The following is a 20,581-nucleotide window of genomic DNA, read 5'->3' on the forward strand; positions in this document are numbered from 1 at the left end:
AGTGTATCATATCAAAGTTTGCAGATGATACTAAGATGGGGGGGAAAGTAGTCAGTGAGGAGGACGTAAAAAACCTTCAAGGGGACATAGACAGGCTAAGTAAGTGGGCAGAGATTTGGCAGATGGAATACAATACTGGAAAGTGTGAGGTTATGCACTTTGGCAGGAAAAATCGTAGAGCAAGTTATTATCTTAATGGCAAGAAACTGGAAAGTACTGAAGTACAATGGGATCTGGGGGTCCTGGTGCACGAAACTCAAAAGGTTAGTATGCAGGTGCAGCAAGTGATTAAGAAGGCCAATGGAATGTTGGCTTTCATTGCTAGGGGGATAGAATATAAAAATAGGGAGGTATTGCTTCAGTTGTACAAGGTATTGGTGAGACCGCACCTGGAATACTGCGTACAGTTTTGGTGTCCATACTTAAGAAAGGACATACTTGCTCTCGAGTCAGTACAAAGAAGGTTCACTCGGTTAATCCCGGGGATGAGGGGATGGACATATGAGGAGAGGTTGAGTAGATTGGGACTCTACTCATTGGAGTTCAGAAGAACGAAAGGCGATCTTATTGAAACATATAAGATTGTGAAGGGGTTGGATCGGGTGGATGCAGGGAAGATGTTCCCGATGATGGGTGAAACTAGAACTAGGGGGCATAGTCTTAGAATAAGTGGCTGCTCTTTCAAAACTGAGATGGGGAGGAACTACTTCACTCAGAGGGTGGTAGGTCCCTGGAACATGCTGCCCCAAAAAGCTGTAGAAGCTACATCATTACATAAATTTAAAACAGAAATAGACAGTTTCCTAGAAGTAAAGGGAATTAAGGGTTACGGGGAGCGGGCAGGAATTTGGACATGAGTCTAGGTTTGGATCAGTCATGGCCCTGTGGGTAGCGGAGCGGGCCCAAGGGCCGTGTAGCCTGATCCTGCTCCTATTTCATGTGTCTAATTCTGTTAGATGCAGGAGATGGTTCTGTGATCGTGGATTGGCAGTTAGGATCAGATCAGCCATGATCTTATTGAATGGCGGAGCAGGCTTGAGGGGCCGATTGGCCTACTCCTGCTCCTATTTCTTATGTTCTTATGTTTTCTGTTTGTTTTTTTTCAATAAACTGCATCTTTTTACTTTTACACGGTTTAGATGCAAATTTATTTTCACCACAACAAGTTGGCGCTGCGAGCAGGGTACTTCAGAACTGGAAGACCACCTGCACCAGTGAACGGGGCGAGTAGTCAAATCTTGACCGTCCAGAAATTGGATCACTCAGAAGGGCGGTGTGACAGCGACGCAGTACCAAAAGAATCTGGTATCCGTGACGGGTGAGAGATGCAGTTTAAATAGTGGATAAGTTTGAATAGTGGTTAAGTTGATTGACATCTGATGTGTTATTTCGGAATGTAAATGTCTCGAGGACCCATACTGAGCCGGAATTAAGAGGGCAATTGGGCCCCACATGAAGGCCAGAGTTAGTTGGGAATCCGAGACAGACTAAAAGTCTCTCTGTTGTATTGCAGGACGCGACGTATGGTATTAATGTATTAACGGCTACAAGTGAAATAATCACCTCTGACAGCGAGATAGTTACAAGTCAGGACCGCCATCACTAGTGGTGGATGATAGGTAGACCTCTGAGAACGAGTTACTAGGGAGGACCGGAACGCGGTAGTCTAGTATCAAAAATAATACATTATGACAGAAGGCGGAGGCCCAGATTGGGGACCGCCGGGCTCATTGAGTTGGCTGTATGCTGACGATCAGAAAGGTTTGATAGATAAGATGAAAAAGGATGGATGGGATCCGTCTAAGGTACCAGTGTACCAATGAGAATGGTGGGAGACACAAAAGGGAAGTAAGACAAAGAAAGCGGGAGTTTTATTGGTACACCAATTAGTAATGGTCATTCAAAAGACCGAGGAAATTAAAACGAAAATCTACAGGAGCAGGTGACAAAATTAGGGGGAAGAAAATTGGCAAAACTAAAGGATAAACAAAGAGAAAGAAGATGGGGACACCGATGAAAAAAGAGAAACTTAAAGTTTTACTGACATGGAAGTTATTAACATTTGTGCTGAGACAAATAAAACACATGGGCCCAGAAATTCAGTTGCGTTCGCCAGCCGTTAGCGCCATAAGAGGGGTAGATTTCGAGCGCTAGGCACTTAGCGCCCTGGCGCAGGCCGATCTGCACCTACGCCCAACTTCAGTTGACATTTAGCGCCGGCGCAAAGTGTTTGCGCCCGCTCAGCTGCGCGCGCAGCTTATGACGTCATTTCGTCGTGCAACGCTGTTTGTGCGCCCCAAACCGGAACTTCAGTGGCGCCCGCCCAATGTGGGCGTGGCGCTGTTAAGAACTGTGAAGTCGAACGCAGCAGAGGCCCTGCGGGCCTCGGGGAGCGCTAATTAAAGGGCACTCAGACTGGACTATAAAGGCCAGCCATTTTGCTGCAATGACTTTAGTGCTTTGGATTTCTGGACAGAGACCAAGGAACAGACCTTACTGATTTGGGACAACGTAGGAGAGGTATTTTTGGCTTCTGGCCAGAGCTTGGAAATTTGACTCATTGTGATTTCACTGTTTGCAAGTATATTATGGGGGCTGCATGGGGTTCCAACCCTCAGTTTCAGCATTATGTGCGAAAGGCTCGCAGACGCTGTGTGAGAGGGGCAGCCATGCCTAGACGCAGAGGGGCCATCAGGCGTCGGCAACGTAGGCCTTACCCACTCAGGGAATACCGCCAGCAGGTGTCCTATCTCACCATGACTGCCGCGCATTGTGTTAAGAGGCTGCGCTTCAGAAGGGAGGTGATTGCAGAGATCTGCCAGCTGCTTCACAGAGATCTGCGTCCACAGCTGATGTGCAGGACGTCTCTGTCGGTGGAAGTGAAGGTCACGGTGGCTCTGAACTTTTATGCAAGCGGCTCCTTCCAAGCCGTTGCTGGGGACATAGCGAACATCTCCCAGTTCGCCGTGCATCGCTGCATCCGGCAGGTCACCGATGACCTTTTCGCAAGGAGACACCAATTCATCTCCTTCCCCATGACCCTAGAGAGGCAGGAGCAGCGTGCAGTCGGATTTGCCAGGATCGCCGACTTCCCCATGGTGCAGGGCGCCATTGACTGCACGCATGTGGCTATGCGGGCACCTATCGACAATGCCGAGGATTACCGCAACCGGAAGGGCTACCATTCCCTCAATGTACAGCTGGTGTGTGACCACAGGCAGCGCATCCTATCTGTCAATGCCCGCTTTCCAGGAAGCAGCCACGATGCATTTATCCTGCGCCAGACTACTGTGGCTGACATGTTCCAGGCACAGCCTCCCCCAAGGGGATGGCTTATCGGGGACAAGGGCTACCCTTTGTGTACATGGCTCATGACCCCGCTCCGCGCACCCAGGACCCCTGCTGAGGAGGCATACAACGAAAGCCATCAAGCCACAAGGAACATCATAGAGCAAACGATTGGCGTCCTCAAGCAACGGTTCCGCTGCCTGGATCGTTCCGGCGGATCTCTACAGTATTCGCCGGATAGAGTCTCCCAGTTCGTCGTCGTTTGCTGCATGCTGCACAGCCTGGCTATTCGCAGGACTCAGGCACTGCCACCTCACGTTGGACCACCACCTCAGGAGGACGAGCAGGAGGACCATGAGGAGGAGGAGGAGGAGGAGGAGGAGTACCAGCCCAGGAGGGAGCCACAAGGTCCAAGGGCCGTCCGCCGGCGGCTTATTGAACGACACTTCTAGGCCCCCTCTCAGGGAATGGCTTGTGGCAATGAACGCACTTGAATGCAGCCGCTCCGCAAGCCCTCAGCCGGTTAACGCAACAACCACTTGAAACATGACACATGGACAAGCTGAATAAATAAAAAGCTTTATTTAACAAACTCAGGGCCCTTCCCACATGAAACACAAAAACAGACAAGACCCCCAAAAAACAGTCAAAAACATATCTCACTCCCACAACCTGCGGAGGAATAACAAAACTTGTCCATCCAATTGGCCTTCATCCTCGGCCTTACCAAGACAAACCCCCCCATACAGAACACAAACACCCCCATCTAAAAAAACATTTGCCTTCATCTTCGGCCTTACCAAAATAAGCCCCCCCCATACAGAACACAAACACCCCCATATAAAAAAACATCTGGCAACACACTCTACTTGGTGTGCCAAGAGGGCGAGTCCTTGTGCAGGCTTCTCCAGCCCCTGCCCGACCTGCTGCTCCGCCTCAACCTGGGCCCTGTGTGTGTTGCAAGGCTGGGTGAAGGCTCCTGAGGGGCACAATGCGTGACGGAAGATGCCCTTGGGGGTCGGCCTAGACGAGGTCCGGCCCTGGAGGGGCCGGCTGCTGACTGCTGCAGCTGTGGCTGGCCAGCATCAGTCTCTCCAGCAGCTCGTCGCAGCTTTGCTGGGGGAGTGGCAGTGGCGGCTGCAGCAATGGGGGCAAGCTGGCTGATGCCAGGCGCTCGCTGGTCGCCAGAGACACTGGCACTCGGCCGGGCTGGCACTGCAGCAAGCGCAGCAATCTGGTGAAGGCCAGACCGCTGTGCTGCAGCAGCGCGGCGGGTGCCCTGGCGATGCGTCCGTGACACAGCGAGTGTGGCAGAAGTGAGTGCCCGTACTGCCCTGGTCTGTGCCCGCATCAGACCAGCCAGTGTCTGCACGGCACCACTCATGAACTCTCGACTCGCGTCCTGTGCTGCCGCGAGTTGTTCGACACCCCTGGCCTGTGAGTCCCCGAAATCGGCCACACTATGAGCCAGGGACTCAATGGCCTGAGGCAACTGTCCCACAACCCCCATGAACTCGGTGTGGCGCCGCTCCGAGTCCACGGACATTTGATCAAGGAGGCGCACCTCCTGGGCGAGGACCATCTCCGGACTGGAGGCCGGACTCTCCCTCTGGGGAGAAGGCCGCCGAGCTGGCCGACCCTTCCCGCGTGGCTGGACGCCACTGGGCCCAGGAGCTACACCCCCCTGCAACACTTGCTCCCTCTGGGGAGAAGGCAGCTGTGCTGCCCGACCCTTCCCACGTGGCTGGACGCCACTGGGCCCAGGAGCTACACCCCCCTGCAACACTTGCCGCCTCTGGGGAGAAGGCAGCTGTGCTGCCCGACCCTTCCCGTGTGGCTGGAAGCCACTGGGCACAGGAGCTACACCCCCCTGCAACACTTCCCCCTGGCTCTCTTCCAGGCAAGACGTGTCCCCTCCATTGCCATCCCCTGGCGCGGATGAGGGTTCCCCCGATGTGCCGCCTTCCTCTTGGTCCTCGTCGTCCTCCTCTTCCGAGGGACTGACACTCGCAGCTTCAGGGACCTCCTCCTCACCAGCTGAAAGCAGGAAGGCACAAGAGTAGCTTTAGAGTGAGGACAGGGCATCAGCGAGGGAGGCATGAGTGGTGGCACTATGCGCATTGGTGGGACAGTGGCAAAGGATGTAGATCTGAAGCGCAAGGGGAACGAGAGAAGTCCAAACGGTCATGTCCTTACCATTGGGGCCCAGCACAGGGTCGGCATCTCCAATAGCAATGGGGCCAATCACCCGGGCACGCATGAGTCGAGCCACGTGCTCCTCCAGCTCACTGAGCTCCTGGAACTGGACACGGCCTCCCCCGGTGACAGTCCGGCTCTTCAGATTCTGCGCCAGCTTGGCCTGCAAGAGAAAGGACGGCCTCTAAGTACAGTGTGGTGCCCTGTTGTTGTGTGCACTGCCTCCCATGGTGGAATAGCTTGGCCAGTGTGGTGCCCTGTTGTTGTGTGCACTGCCTCCCATGGTCTAATAGCTTGGCCAGTGTGGTGCCCTGTTGTTGTGTGCACTGCCTCCCATGGTCGAATAGCTTGGCCAGTGTGTCAAGTGCAGAAAGTGCTATTGATGATCATGCCAGTGCCATAGCTGCTGGAGGAGGGCTGGCCATTAGGCCTTTGAGGTCCCTTTGCCCATAATGTGAGGTGCACATGCAAGGATGAGGAGGACACTGGAAAGGGTACTCACCCTGACCATCCGAGTGGGGTCGTTAAACTTCTTGCGGCATTGGTCACCAGTCCTGGGGACATCGCTGTTGGCTGTGACCCTCTGGGCGATTTCCCTCCAGGCTCTCCTGTACAGCCTCTTGGGAGCCTTCTTGCCACTGTCCGGGCACAAGATATCTCTGTTCTTCTCCAAACCCCTAAGCAGCACCCTCAAAGCATGGGCAGAGAAGCGCTGCGCTCGCTCACGGGCCCTCTGCATCGTTGCTGGTGCTATTTCTCTCCAGCAGCAGTGTTTAGGCCTAGCTGGAGGGCTGCAGTATCCAGGGCGTGGCAGCAGACCAACTCGACCCTTCCCCCTTTAAGAGCTGGCCGGCATCAGGGTGTCTGCTGTCAATCAAAACATGACCGCACCTGCGCTGCGCCCGGCCTCGGCGGTATGAGTCTGCACCGCCGGCTTAGCGCCTAAAGATAGGGGTGCAACGCCAATTTTAGCGCTCGCCCAAACTCCTTGACCAAAGCTACTGAATATCGGCGAAGTGGCCTCCACTTTCCGGCGGGCACAAACTTTAGCGCCCGCCCGACTTTACCGCCCTAAACGTGGCTATACTGAATTTCTAGGCCATGATTTGCTGAGTGAAAGGAACCTTAAAAAAATGCTGGAATTTCAGTTTGTGTGAAAGTTTTCCTGACTATGAATGTTTAAGAAGTTACAATATTTCTTTTGTCTGATTAGATGTTCTTTAAAAGAAAGATTCTGTTATGTGTGGTTTAGCTCCACCCACTTCTCTGTGTTAAAAGCATTAAAAAACTTTTGCCTTGTCTTGGATTTTGGAAGCATGTGTGAATAAGATTGTGCCCCAAGAATTGAAAAAAACCTTTGAACTAATTTAAGTTTAGCTGGTGTGTAAAAACTGAGAAGAGCAACAAAAAGTTTGTTTCGTAAAAGATTAGGTTTCAGTCTAAGATTTAACCTTGGAGTCACGATTGCTATGTGTAATGATCAGTAACCTGTCATTCTGGAATGGTACACTAGGTGGTGATGTATGTATATGATAGTGGGCTACCCACGATGCACTAGGCTACCCACAAGGCAGCAGTCAAGATGGATGCCTCTACAGATGCTGTACCTAATCCACATGTGCTCAATAAAGTGTCTAGCAAAAGCTAGCTGTTCTTAATAAAAACGACTAGTTATTAATGAACATAACATGGTACCAGGATTGGTATGATCTGCTGAATATTGTGCAACATGACATGGAGAATTTGAAGGCACCAGAGCGTTTGAAACTCACAGGAAATATCGACTACTATTGGCAGACTTTTAAACAACAATTCGAACTCTGCATTGCTGCCATCGGGTACGGTATGAAGCCAGACGCAAGGAAAATAGCGTTGCTGCTCATGGTTGCAGGCCGACAGGCGATAGAGGTATTTAATACATTTGTATTTAATCCAGAGGAGAACAGAGAAAAATTAGACGATGTGCTAAAGAAGTTTGATACACATTGTTCTCCCAAAAAGAATGAAACCTATGAGAGGTACATCTTCTGTTCTCGGACACAGCAGCAAAATGAGACTTTTGATAGCTTTATGACTGATCTGAAACTGAAAGCACAGACATGTAATTTCTCTGAGCTGAAAGCATCCATGATTCGTGACCAGATTGTGTTTGGTATTCATGATAAAAAAAGTCAGGGAACGTCTGTTGAGAGAAACCGAACTAACATTGCAAATTGCTGTGAAAATATGCCAAGCCAGTGAGCTAGCTCGAAAGCACGCGAAGACTTTCAATGAAATCAATAATGATGCGATTGTAATGAGTGATAATGCTGCTGTCGGTGCTGTGTCCTACAAGGGGAAGAAACATGGGCAGAACAGAAATGAAAAGCAATCGGAGGATGAAATGTTTAATTGTAAATGCTGTGATTACAAACACCAGTTAAGACAATGCCCAGCATTTGGAAAAATGTGCACAAAGTGTAATGGAAAGAATCACTTTGCTAAACAATGCTTTTCAAAAGTAAAAACAAAGAAAGGGCACCGAGTTAATGTGATTGAGGACACTGATTTAAGTGAGACATGTTTTGTAGGAATGGTGTCATGTGACAATATCAAAAAGGATACAGAAAATGTGCAGCCCTCAGGAATTAACAATGCTGAACATAAAGTTAATGCAGTAACAGAGGACAAATGGATGATCCCACTGCAGGTAAATGGAGCATTAGTTACATTGAAACTAGACACTGGGGCAAAAGCAAACTTAATCAGTATGAGTGACATTAACAATATGAAAGAAAAGCCCAAAATACAGAAAAAGTCAGTACTACTGAAGGACTATAATGGACAGAAAATAGATAGCTTAGGTGTATGCAGACTTAAAGTGACAGTCAAAGACAAAGTGCATCATCTCATGTTTTCTGTTGTGTCTGAAGGACTTGATTCACTACTGGGTGACAAAGCTTGTGAGGACTTAGAACTGGTCAAGAGAGTCTACCGTATAAACTGTGCCATAAGCAGACCAGATGACTCGGTGGATTCTGTAGTGAATAATTTCCAGGATGTGTTCAAAGGATTTGGAGTTCTACCATTCACTTACAAGATCCAACTAAAGGAGGATGCTCAGCCAGTGGTACATGCTCCACGAAGAGTTCCAGCACCCCGCGTGACCGGCTCAAGAATGAACTGGACAGAATGACCACACTAGGAGTCATCAGGAAAGTCGAAGAGCCAACAGACTGGGTTAACTCCATGGTATGTGTAAAGAAAAAGAACAATGATCTAAGAATATGCATGGATCCAAAGGACTTAAATGCAAACATAAAACGTGAACACTACCAGATTCCCAAGCGAGAAAAAATCACCAGTGAAATGTCAGGTGCCAGATACTTTACAAAGCTCGATGCCTCACAAGGATTTTGGCAACTAAAACTGGATGAAGAGAGCACCAAATACTGTACCTTCAACACACCATTTGGCAGGTATTGTTTCCTCAGAATGCCTTTCGGGATAATATCTGCATCTGAAATCTTTCATAGAGCGATGGAACACATAATTGAAGGTCTGGAAGGAGTTCGGGTCTATGTTGATGACATCATCATCTGGGGCTCCACACTGAAAGAACACAATGAGAGACTGACTAAAGTGCTACAGAGCATACGCCGGAATGGACTGAAGCTCAACAAAGCCAAGTGTCAGTTTGGCGTCCAGAAAGTCACTTTCTTAGGAGATAATCTATCTGGTAAAGGAATAGAGCCAGATATGGAAAAAGTAAACGCCATACTCAAAATGCCCCGACCCACTGACAAAAAAGGAGTGCTACGCATCATGGGGATGATAAACTTCATTGGAAAGTTCATTCCTAACTTGTCAGCCAAGACAGCCTGTCTGCGAGATCTGCTACGTAAAACAAATGAGTTTGCATGGACAGAAATACATGAACAAGAGTGGATAAAGCTCAAAACAGTGCTGACAACCACATCTGTACTCACCTTCTTTGACCCAACAAAAAGAATCAAAGTGTCAATGGATGCATCAAAAGATGGCCTAGGTGTGGTCTTGCTACAAGCAGAGGGTGAAGATTGGAAGCCTGTTGCCTATGCCTCCAGGTCTATGACTGATACTGAGTGTCAATACGCCCAGATTGAAAAGGAATGTCTAGGCTTGGTAGTTGGACTAGAAAAGTTTCATGGCTACATATATGGACTTCCCACCTTCACAGTTGAGACAGACCACAGCTCATTGGTTGCCATCAAAAAAAAAAATCTGAATGAGATGTCTCCAAGGATTCAACGACTCATGATGAAGCTGCAAAGATATGACTTTGAACTGATCTACACACCAGGCAAATGCATAGTGTTAGCAGCTGCACTATCCCGAGCACCCACAATGAGTCATGTGAGCTCTACTGAAGAAGACGTGGATGTTCATGTGAGTATGGTCACTGCTGCGCTGCCCATGTCAGACACAAAATCAAAGCAAATAGCAGAAGAAACAGTAAAAGATACAGTATTACAAACAGTAATAGAGAACATTCATCATGGTTGGCCAAAAGGTTCCTGTCCAAAATATTTTCACATAAGGTCAGAATTGAGTGTCGCAAGTGGACTACTACTAAAACAGAACAGAATAGTCATTCCACAGGCTCTACATCAAGACATGCTCAAAAGGATTCATGAGGGACACCTCGGAATTGAAAAATGCAAAAGGAGAGCAAGAGACACTGTTTATTGGCCTGGCATAAATAAGGACATTGAGAACATGATAGGCAAATGTGAGACATGTCAGAAACACCAAAACAAACAAGCAAAGGAACCAATGATAGTAGCTGACATACCAACAGCACCATGGCAAAAGGTTGGTATGGACCTTTTTCATTTAAATGGTAAAGACTATCTAATAGTGATTGACTACTATTCTAACTATCCTGAGATGGTGCTGCTCTCAAGCACCACAGCAAGCAGTTTCATAATGCATGTGAAATCCATCTTCACCAGACATGGAATTCCCAGGATTGCCATTAGGAACAATGGTCCGTGCTTCAACTGTAAAGAGTGGCAACAGTTTGCAGCACATTATGACTTTCAACACATCACATCCAGTCCTTTGTATGCTCAGTCGAATGGTAAGGCAGAGAAAGGTGTTCAAGTTCTCAAGCAGCTACTGAAGAAAGTGACAGAAAGCAAGTCTGATCCGTATCTCACCCTGCTGACCTACCGAGCCTCACCTTTAGACTCTGGTTCTTCACCTGCTGAACTCCTAATGGGTTGCAAGTTGCGTACCACGCTACCCTGCTGTGCAAAAGAAAAGCAGTGTAAGGAACTGAGACAGAGACTTCAACTGTTAAAGCTGAAACAGAAATCATACTGTGGCACGGTGGCATAGTGGTTAGCACTGTTGCCTCACAGCGCCAGAGACCCGGGTTCGAATCTGGCCTCGGGTGACTGTCTGTGTGGAGTTTGCACATTCTCCCCGTGTTTGCGTGGGTTTCCACCGGGCACTCCGGTTTCCTCCCACAGTCCAAAGATGTGCGGGTTAGGTTGATTGGCTATGATAAATTGACCCTTAGTGTTAGGGGGATTAAATACGTGGGGTTACGGGGATAGAGTGGGATATGTGTTGGTGTATGGGTTACGGGGATCGGGTGGGATATGTGTCGGCTCGATGGGCCGAAATGGCCTCTATCTGCACTGTGGGGTTTCTGTGATTCTGTGATACTATGACAAGTCATCCAAAACTCTGAAACCATTGACAAGGGATGATGTTGTCAGGATTGAGGATCCGGTGCATGGAACAGGAAAGCTACAGTTCTTGAGGAAGTAGGACCAAGGTCATACACTGTTAGAACTGAGGAAGGACAGATTCTCAGGAGGAACCGCCATTCCCTCCTAAAAACACAAGAGACTATCGAAGAGCAAATCGATGACAATCACAGAATCACAGAAACCCCACAGTGCAGATAGAGGCCATTTCGGCCCATCGAGCCTGCACCGACACATATCCCACCCGATCCCCGTAACCCCTACATCAACACATATCCCACCCTATCCCCGTAACCCCACGTACTTAATCCCCCTAACACTAAGGGTCAATTTATCATAGCCAATCAACCTAACCCGCACATCTTTGGCCGCAACTGAATCTTGTCACTCACCACCAGAACAATCTAACACAAATACACATACAGGCTCTCATGAAAACACATCAGACTTACCTGTGCTGAGAAGATCCACACGTGAAGTAAAAAAGCCTGATAGACTTAATCTTTGAGTACAAAGAAAACTACATTGAAAATGTATTGACTGTTGAAGATGTTTATGTTGTTATTGATTGATATTGATTGATACTGATTTTGTTTAACCTCAACGAAAGGGGGATGTAATGATCAGTAACCTGTCATTCTGGAATGGTACACTAGGTGGTGCTGTATGTATATAAGAGTGGGCTACCCACAATGCACTAGGCTACCCACAAGGCAGCAGTCAAGATGGATGCCTCTACAGATACTGTACCTAGTCCACATGTGCTCAATAAAGTGTCTCGCAAAAGCTAGCTGTTCTTAATAAAAACGACTAATTATTAATGAACATAACACGTTTAAAAACGTTTGTTTTGTCTTGGATTTTGGAAGCATGTGCGAATAAGATTGTGCTCCAAGAATTGAAAAAAACTTTGAACTAATTTAAGTTTAGCTGGTGTGTAAAAACTGAGAAGAGCAACAAAAAGTTTGTTTAATAAAAGATTAAGTTTCAGTCTAAGATTTAACCTTGGAGTCACGGTTGCTGTGGTGAAATCTTCTAAAGCAGTTTGATTTGATAAGAAAATATGATGTAATTTACTGTTTTCTGCAAGAATGTGCTATTTTGTTTTGTTTCTCTGTCCATAGTTTTACAAAAGATAAGCTTCTGCCTTAAGTTACAGTTGCCAATGTGCTTGGAAGAAAATTAATTTGAATGTTTACAAGATCTGGATTAAATTGGAGTTATGAGATTAATTAACCTATTAAAACCAGACTTTCATTGTGGCCACAGTGAAATTTTGGTTGGTGTAAATTTGTGTAGACCGCATTGAATAAGATAACTCCGCTCCGCAAGAACATCCGATAGTTACAGAGTTCCTTACAAAGACTTACTTAGCTTGTGAACTTTGCTCAATCCCGTCCTTCTTCACTGTCCATATTACCTCCGTGTTCGTGTTTAGTTAAAGTGTGAAAACACAACTGTCTTTCGATCAGGAAAGTTCTTTTTTTTGATTTACGTGAATTGACGCAGTTGCGTGCATTTGATAATGTTTTGCTCCACCTTCTTAAAAATCCTGCAAAGGAGTTAACCCTTTCCACTGACAGCTGTTTAAGTTCACCAAGCAACAACTTTAGTATGAAATCTAAAGATATTGGACATTATTAAATTTACGTTTCTTAATTTTAAGTTATTATTTCACCACAGTGACAGAGGGAAAATTAAGATTTGATAAATTAACCCCTTGGGCTCTAAGCAGAGTCACAATGGATTCCCTTCTTTCTTTTGTTATATGGAAGTTACCTTGTAAACTAATTGCAGCACTTCTGTCTCTAATGTTAAAAACACTGTTTAAGCTATCTAGCCTAAGAATCACTTGTTTCTGAAATTGGAAATGGAAGATAAATTGATAGAGATGAAATTGAATATTGACAAAACCTGTCAGTTCAACTGTACTGCTATTTGGATTTTGGGATAATTTTGAAATGACAAAATGGACTCAGGCACTATATATTTGGTTACTTTTGGGAAAATAAAAGATCCTCTAAAAATAATGATAATAAAATGTGTTAATAACTTGGATCAAGTGAGAATGTTTGATCTATGTTTTCTATCTTAAATATTGTACTGGACAGTAAAGTTTTTCCAGGACTCATGAATAAGATATGAATGGTAATTAAAGGAAAGTGATTGAGATTGTAAAATTAAAACAGGAGAATTACACTACTGAATGAGAACTTGCAAAATGCTCTCAGGCAGTTTAAAAGAGCAGAAACAAAACTGAAAATAAAATCAGTCTGAACTCGATGACCTGAAACAAGAAGAAAATAATTTGAACGACTGCTTACTAAATCTCCAGGTAGATTGCCAGACCAAGGAAGAACTGGTTTCAGACTTGGAGAATAAATTAATGAAGTCAAAGCAGAATGAAAATTCTCTTGCCTCCCTTCTAGCTGAAAAGGAAGATGCTTTACTTGAAAAAGTTGACAGGTTAAAGCAGTTTTCGGAAAACATTGAGAAAAGTCAGGCAACAATAGAGACCGTGGAAAAAGAAAAGTTGAATCTTGAGAATAACTTTAAGCAACAGATTATGCTTTTGGAGAGCCTAATAGCTGAGAAAACTGCATTAGTGAAAGCACAACTACAGGAAAGAGCACTTCAGGAGAAAGAAATGGAAGAGATTAATGTAGGGCTAGTTACTGCTAAAAATCAGCTTGAAATCAAGCAGGCTGAAGTGGCCAGGTTACAGGCAGAGGGCCAAGAGCTCAGCTCAAAGCTTAAATAGCAGCAAGTAAGACCTTGAAAAAGTATTCAGCCATTAGACGACTACAATCTTTTGATAAGATACCTGAAAGTCCGAGAAAGGCTTGTATCGAATGGCATGTGTGGCATGATATTGAGATACCGGCATGAGTGTGCAAATGTGATTTGTTACATATGAGGTAATTGCCATCCAGGAATGTATGGTGAATCTGCACTGAAGAACAGGTCTCAGACATGCTCAGTTACTTGACAACAGCAAGACATGAAAGGGGTAATGTGGCTCAGGAGAGCGAGACAACTTTTAAAGCATACTCCATTGAGAAACTATCTAATTAATGAAACAATCAGAATAGAGTTAAACACATGGGTACCTGTTAGAGGGATTAAAGTTGAAGTGGAGAGTTGCATGGGATCTGGATTGGTACAATCGAGGGCTAAGGAGAAATCATGATTAGTAAGAATTATCCACAAGATGGATACGAGCAAAAGAGAGATCTGGAGAATCTTTTAAATCCATGATTTGTTGATTAGATGTTGAACTGTAATGTATTTGATATGATTGTAAGACTGAATTTAACTGTGACTGTAATAATTGTGTTTTGTAGGTAACAGAGCGTGGGGAAAAACCAGTATGAATCCAGTATGAGGTGATTTTAGTGGTGCCTCCTGTGTCACTACTACTGCAATTACCATGCTTTACGGGTCTAACAGGACCTGTCTCATCAACCAACACGTTTTTAAGTATGAGCTACACAATTATGTGGCACAATTCAGATACTCGGATATGACATTCCCCTGTTGTTTGTGGGTTTCAGTGAGCTCATGATGCGACTGAACTCCTCCTTAAAGCATTTTTATGTTTTGGAGCAAGACAACTCGAGAATAGATATTGAAATTGACAGCATAGGGGACAACTCACATTGATTGGGTATTGGGCTTAATACATCAGCACACCCTTAGGTTTGTATTATTTCACATGCTGTGGTAGTTATCCAACTTGTAATGCTAGTGTATTTGATATATGTAACGTGTGTAGTAAGACTTTGATACATAAGCCAATTGGGTACTCATGCCCATGACTGACAAGCACTAACATATTAATTGAGCACACCGAAAGAGAAGATCCGAAGCAATGTAGAGGAGACCCCAGGCGGGGTAACATCAGGAAAGATAGAAGAAACAGAGGGGTCCCAGGTGGGGCAGAATTGGAACACCGGAACAGTGAATTGAATTTGAGTAAGGGGTCAGAGGTTGCTCCTTCTCCTCAAAGGAATGGACTGTAAGGAAGGGAGAAATCTTCAAGACTCCCTACTAACTAACGCCCAAGTTGAGAGAGCAATAAGAGCTGGCTAGATTAGTCAACAGCCGATTGTGAGAAGTCAATAAAGAAATAACTATTAGATTCAAAGATGGGTTTTAATTCTTAGACCAGGGACTGACAACAGGCAAGCGGAAAAAGATAGCACAAATGCCAGCAAGGTCGAATATCAAGCATCAAAAGACAAATAGAAATGGTAAGGACTTACAATTGTCACTATAGTTGCAGTATTATTTTGTGTTATAATGACGGTTCTGAAAGCATGCTGTAGGGCAGCTGTGTCCCGAATAGTGCCGGTTGCTACAGTTGATATAATCAATATTAAGCCAGAAACCGAACAGTTAATGCGGGATAATGAACTGATAGCGATAGTAACATACATGTAAAGTTCTTTAGTCATTTGCACAGACTACCACGCCTAGCACAACAAGATAGACAGAGGGGAAAGACGAACTTAGGTACTAAGTTTAAGCCATCAGTTAGGAGTAATCCTGGGGATGGTAAAAGTAGAAGAGAAGTTGGTATCCCTAGCCAAAATCTAAATTTGGTGCAGGACCAACAGGAGGGACTGAAGGGGTTAAAATGAACCCTCTCAGAATAACAACTTTCTTTTATGAAAAAGACTTTCTCATGTGAAAAAGACTTTTGTGCTACTTTCGCTAGTTTTGCACAAAGGACAGTGTGTAGAGAAACTTTGCAAAACAGAGATAAGATGCAGCTGTGGGACAAGACAGAATGTGTGTTAAGCGATAAGAAATGTGCTGCTTTAGCTAAAATTTGTAGACACAGCAGAATATAGGGGTCATGGGAATTTGACCTGTAACCAAAGGCATAGTAAGATGTAACTAACCTTTATTAATACTGAAAAGAATCCATGTGATCAGGTGATTATTGTAATACAATGTGATCAGGTGATTATTGCAATACAATGTGATTGGATGAAAATAGAATAAAAAGCTGTACCAACCAAGAGAGAACGAGAAGGTGCTCGCACAGACCGCGGGGTCTGAGACACTTCTCCCAGAGGATAGATAGAGTTCTCTGCAGCCGAGAGCGAGAGTCCCGAAGGCTGTGTTGCCTGCCCAGTGCCAGGGTTAAGGACATCTCCTCTGGACTGGAGAGAAACTTGGAGTGGGAGGGAGAGGATCCAGTTGTTGTGGTCCATGTTGGTACCAACGACATAGATAGGACAAGGAAGGAGGTTCTGCTGAGGGAGTTTGAGCAGCTAGGGGTCAAATTAAAAAGCAGAACCACAAGGGTAATAATCTCTGGATTATTACCTGAGCCACGAGCGAATTTGGCTAGGACAAATAAAATTAGAGAGTTAAATGCGTGGCTCAAAGACTGGTGTGGGAGAAATGGGTTTTGCTTCCTGGGACACTGGCACCAGTACTGGGGCAGGAGGGAGCTGTTCAGTTGGGATGGGCTTCACTTGGCCAGTGCTGGGACTAGAGTCCTGGCGGATCATATAACTAGGGCTGTAGAGAGGGCTTTAAACTAACTAGTGGGGGGGAGGTTCCTAGAGAGCAAATAATACAAATGACAACAGAGAAGGTCATCGACTTAGGTCGCAGTGGGGAAATTAAAAACCAGAGCATGTCAGGAAGGGGCAGAAGGTATGGAGTAAAAGGTAAAGTAATACAAAGGGCAAAAGCAGGAACTAAGTGTCACAAAACATCTTTGAAAGTTCTCTATCTGAATGCACGTAGCATTCGTAACAAAATAGATGAGTTAATGGCACAAATAACTACATATGGGTATGATCTTGTGGCCATTACAGAGACATGGCTGCAGGGTGACAATGCCTGGGAATTAAACATACCAGGTTATTTAACGATCAGGAAGGACAGGCAGGAAGGAAGGGGAGGTGGGGTGGCTATGTTTATAAAGGAAGGAATCACTGTAATACAGTGAAAGGATATTGGGTCAAAAGATCAGGACAATGAAACAGTTTGGGTGGAGGTAAGGAATAATAAGGGGAAAAAAACACTAGTGGGCGTAGTCCATAGGCCTCTGAACTGTGGCAACTCTGTTGGATGGAGTATCAATCAGGAAATAGTTGAGGCTTGTAATAAGGGAACATCTGTAATTATGGGGGATTTTAACTACCATATTGGACAAATCAAATTGGGCAGGGCTGCCTTGAGAACGAGTTCATTGAGTGTATTAGGGATGGGTTTCTTGAGCAGTATGTAACTGAACCGACCAGGGGGCAAGCAACCTTAGATTTGGTCCTGTGTAACGAGACAGGATTAATTAAAAATGTCCTAGTAAAGGATCCCCTTGGAATGAGTGACCATAACATGGTTGAATTCCATATTCAATTAGAGGGTGAGAAGGTTGGATCTCAAACAAGCGTGCTAAGCTTGAATAAAGGAGACTATGAAGGTATGAGAACGGAATTGAGTAGAGTGGATTGGGAAAATAGATTAAAGGGTAAGACGATACATGATCAGTGGTGTACATTTAAGGAGTTATTTTACAACTTCCAAAAAATATATATTCCACTGAGAAGAAAAGGGTGTAAAAGAAAAGACAGCCATCCGTGGCTAAGTAAAGAAATTAAGGATAGTATTTGACTAAAAACAAGGGCATATAAGGTAGCCAAATCTAGTGGGAGGATAGAGGTTTGGGAAAACTTTAAAAGACAGCAAAAAATAACAAAAAGATTGATTAAGAAAGGGAAGATAGATTATGAAAGTAAATTAGCAAAAAATATAAAAACAGATAGTAAGAGTTTTTATAGTTATATAAAAAGAAAAAGGGTGGCTAAAGTAAATGTTGGTCCCTTAGAGGATGGGACCGGGAAATTAATGGTGGGAAATATGGAGATGGCAAAAACACTGAATGAATATTTTATATCAGTCTTTACAGTAGAAGACACTAAGAATATCCCAACATTGGACAAACAGGGGGCTAAAGGGGGGGAGGAGCTAAACACGATCAAAATCACTAAGGAAGTGGTACTCGGTAAAATAATGGGACTCAAGGCGGATAAATCACCTGGACCTGATGGCTTACATCCTAGGGTCTTGAGGGAAGTGGCGGCAGGGATTGTGGATGCATTGGTAATAATTTTCCAAAACTCCCTGGACTCGGCAATGGTCCCGGCAGACTGGAAAACTGCTAATGTAACACCCTTATTTAAAAAGGGCAGTAGACAGAAGGCTGGAAACTATAGACCGGTTAGCCTAACATCTGTGGTAGGTAAAATTTTGGAGTCCATTATTAAGGAGACAGTAACAGGGCATTTGGATAATCATCATTTAATAGGACAAAGTCAGCATGGTTTTATGAAGGGAAAGTCATGTTTGACAAATTTGCTGGAGTTCTTTGAGGAAGTAACATATAGGGTGGATAAAGGGGAACCAGTGGACGTAGTGTATTTAGACTTCCAAAAGGCATTTGACAAGGTGCCACACAAAGATTATTGCTTAAGATAAAAAATCACGGGATTGGGGGTAATATTCTGGCATGGATAGAGGATTGGCTATCTAACAGAAGGCAGAGAGTTGGGATAAATGGTTCATTCTCAGACTGGCAATCAGTAACTAGTGGTGTTCCGCAGGGGTCAGTGCTGGGTCCCCAACTCTTTACAATCTATATTAATGATTTGGAGGAGGGGACCGAGTGTAACATATCAAAGTTTGCAGATGATACTAAGATGGGGGGGAAAGTAGTCAGTGAGGAGGACGTAAAAAACCTTCAAGTGGACATAGACAGGCTAAGTAAGTGGGCAGAGATTTGGCAGATGGAATACAATACTGGAAAGTGTGAGGTTATGCACTTTGGCAGGAAAAATCGTAGAGCAAGTTATTATCTTAATGGCAAGAAACTGGAAAGTACTGAAGTACAATGGGATCTGGGGGTCCTGGTGCACGAAACTCAAAAGGTTAGTATGCAGGTGCAGCAAGTGATTAAGAAGGCCAATGGAATGTTGGCTTTCATTGCTAGGGGGATAGAATATAAAAATAGGGAGGTATTGCTTCAGTTGTACAAGGTATTGGTGAGACCGCACCTGGAATACTGCGTACAGTTTTGGTGTCCATACTTAAGAAAGGACATACTTGCTCTCGAGTCAGTACAAAGAAGGTTCACTCGGTTAATCCCGGGGATGAGGGGATGGACATATGAGGAGAGGTTGAGTAGATTGGGACTCTACTCATTGGAGTTCAGAAGAACGAAAGGCGATCTTATTGAAACATATAAGATTGTGAAGGGGTTGGATCGGGTGGATGCAGGGAAGATGTTCCCGATGATGGGTGAAACTAGAACTAGGGGGCATAGTCTTAGAATAAGTGGCTGCTCTTTCAAAACTGAGATGGGGAGGAACTACTTCACTCAGAGGGTGGTAGGTCCCTGGAACATGCTGCCCCAAAAAGCTGTAGAAGCTACATCATTACATAAATTTAAAACAGAAATAGACAGTTTCCTAGAAGTAAAGGGAATTAAGGGTTACGGGGAGCGGGCAGGAATTTGGACATGAGTCTAGGTTTGGATCAGTCATGGCCCTGTGGGTAGCGGAGCGGGCCCAAGGGCCGTGTAGCCTGATCCTGCTCCTATTTCATGTGTCTAATTCTGTTAGATGCAGGAGATGGTTCTGTGATCGTGGATTGGCAGTTAGGATCAGATCAGCCATGATCTTATTGAATGGCGGAGCAGGCTTGAGGGGCCGATTGGCCTACTCCTGCTCCTATTTCTTATGTTCTTATGTTTTCTGTTTGTTTTTTTTCAATAAACTGCATCTTTTTACTTTTACACGGTTTAGATGCAAATTTATTTTCACCACAACAAGTTGGCGCTGCGAGCAGGGTACTTCAGAACTGGAAGACCACCTGCACCAGTGAACGGGGCGAGTAGTCAAATCTTGACCGTCCAGAAATTGGATCACTCAGAAGGGCGGTGTGACAGCGACGCAGTACCAAAAGAATCTGGTATCCGTGACGGGTGAGAGATGCAGTTTAAATAGTGGATAAGTTTGAATAGTGGTTAAGTTGATTGACATCTGATGTGTTATTTCGGAATGTAAATGTCTCGAGGACCCATACTGAGCCGGAATTAAGAGGGCAATTGGGCCCCACATGAAGGCCAGAGTTAGTTGGGAATCCGAGACAGACTAAAAGTCTCTCTGTTGTATTGCAGGACGCGACGTATGGTATTAATGTATTAACGGCTACAAGTGAAATAATCACCTCTGACAGCGAGATAGTTACAAGTCAGGACCGCCATCACTAGTGGTGGATGATAGGTAGACCTCTGAGAACGAGTTACTAGGGAGGACCGGAACGCGGTAGCCTAGTAT

General features: G+C 45.1%; 1 long non-coding RNA gene across 1 annotated transcript in view; it reads left to right on the plus strand.

Annotated features, from left to right (window-relative positions):
* Nucleotides 1–18: 18 nt before the first annotated feature.
* LOC147105961 (uncharacterized) overlaps nt 19–20,581 on the plus strand; it is a 55,270-nt gene continuing 34,707 nt past the window's right edge. The window contains exons 1-3 of the long non-coding RNA XR_015081305.1: nt 19–1,318; nt 14,567–15,475; nt 20,048–20,226. This is a non-coding gene — a long non-coding RNA (uncharacterized LOC147105961). The remainder of the gene's footprint in view (nt 1,319–14,566; nt 15,476–20,047; nt 20,227–20,581) is intronic.

This window comes from Somniosus microcephalus, chromosome 16, assembly GCF_052327205.1.
Source record: "Somniosus microcephalus isolate GS21.2 chromosome 16, FLI_Smic_1.0, whole genome shotgun sequence".
NCBI lineage: Eukaryota > Metazoa > Chordata > Chondrichthyes > Squaliformes > Somniosidae > Somniosus > Somniosus microcephalus.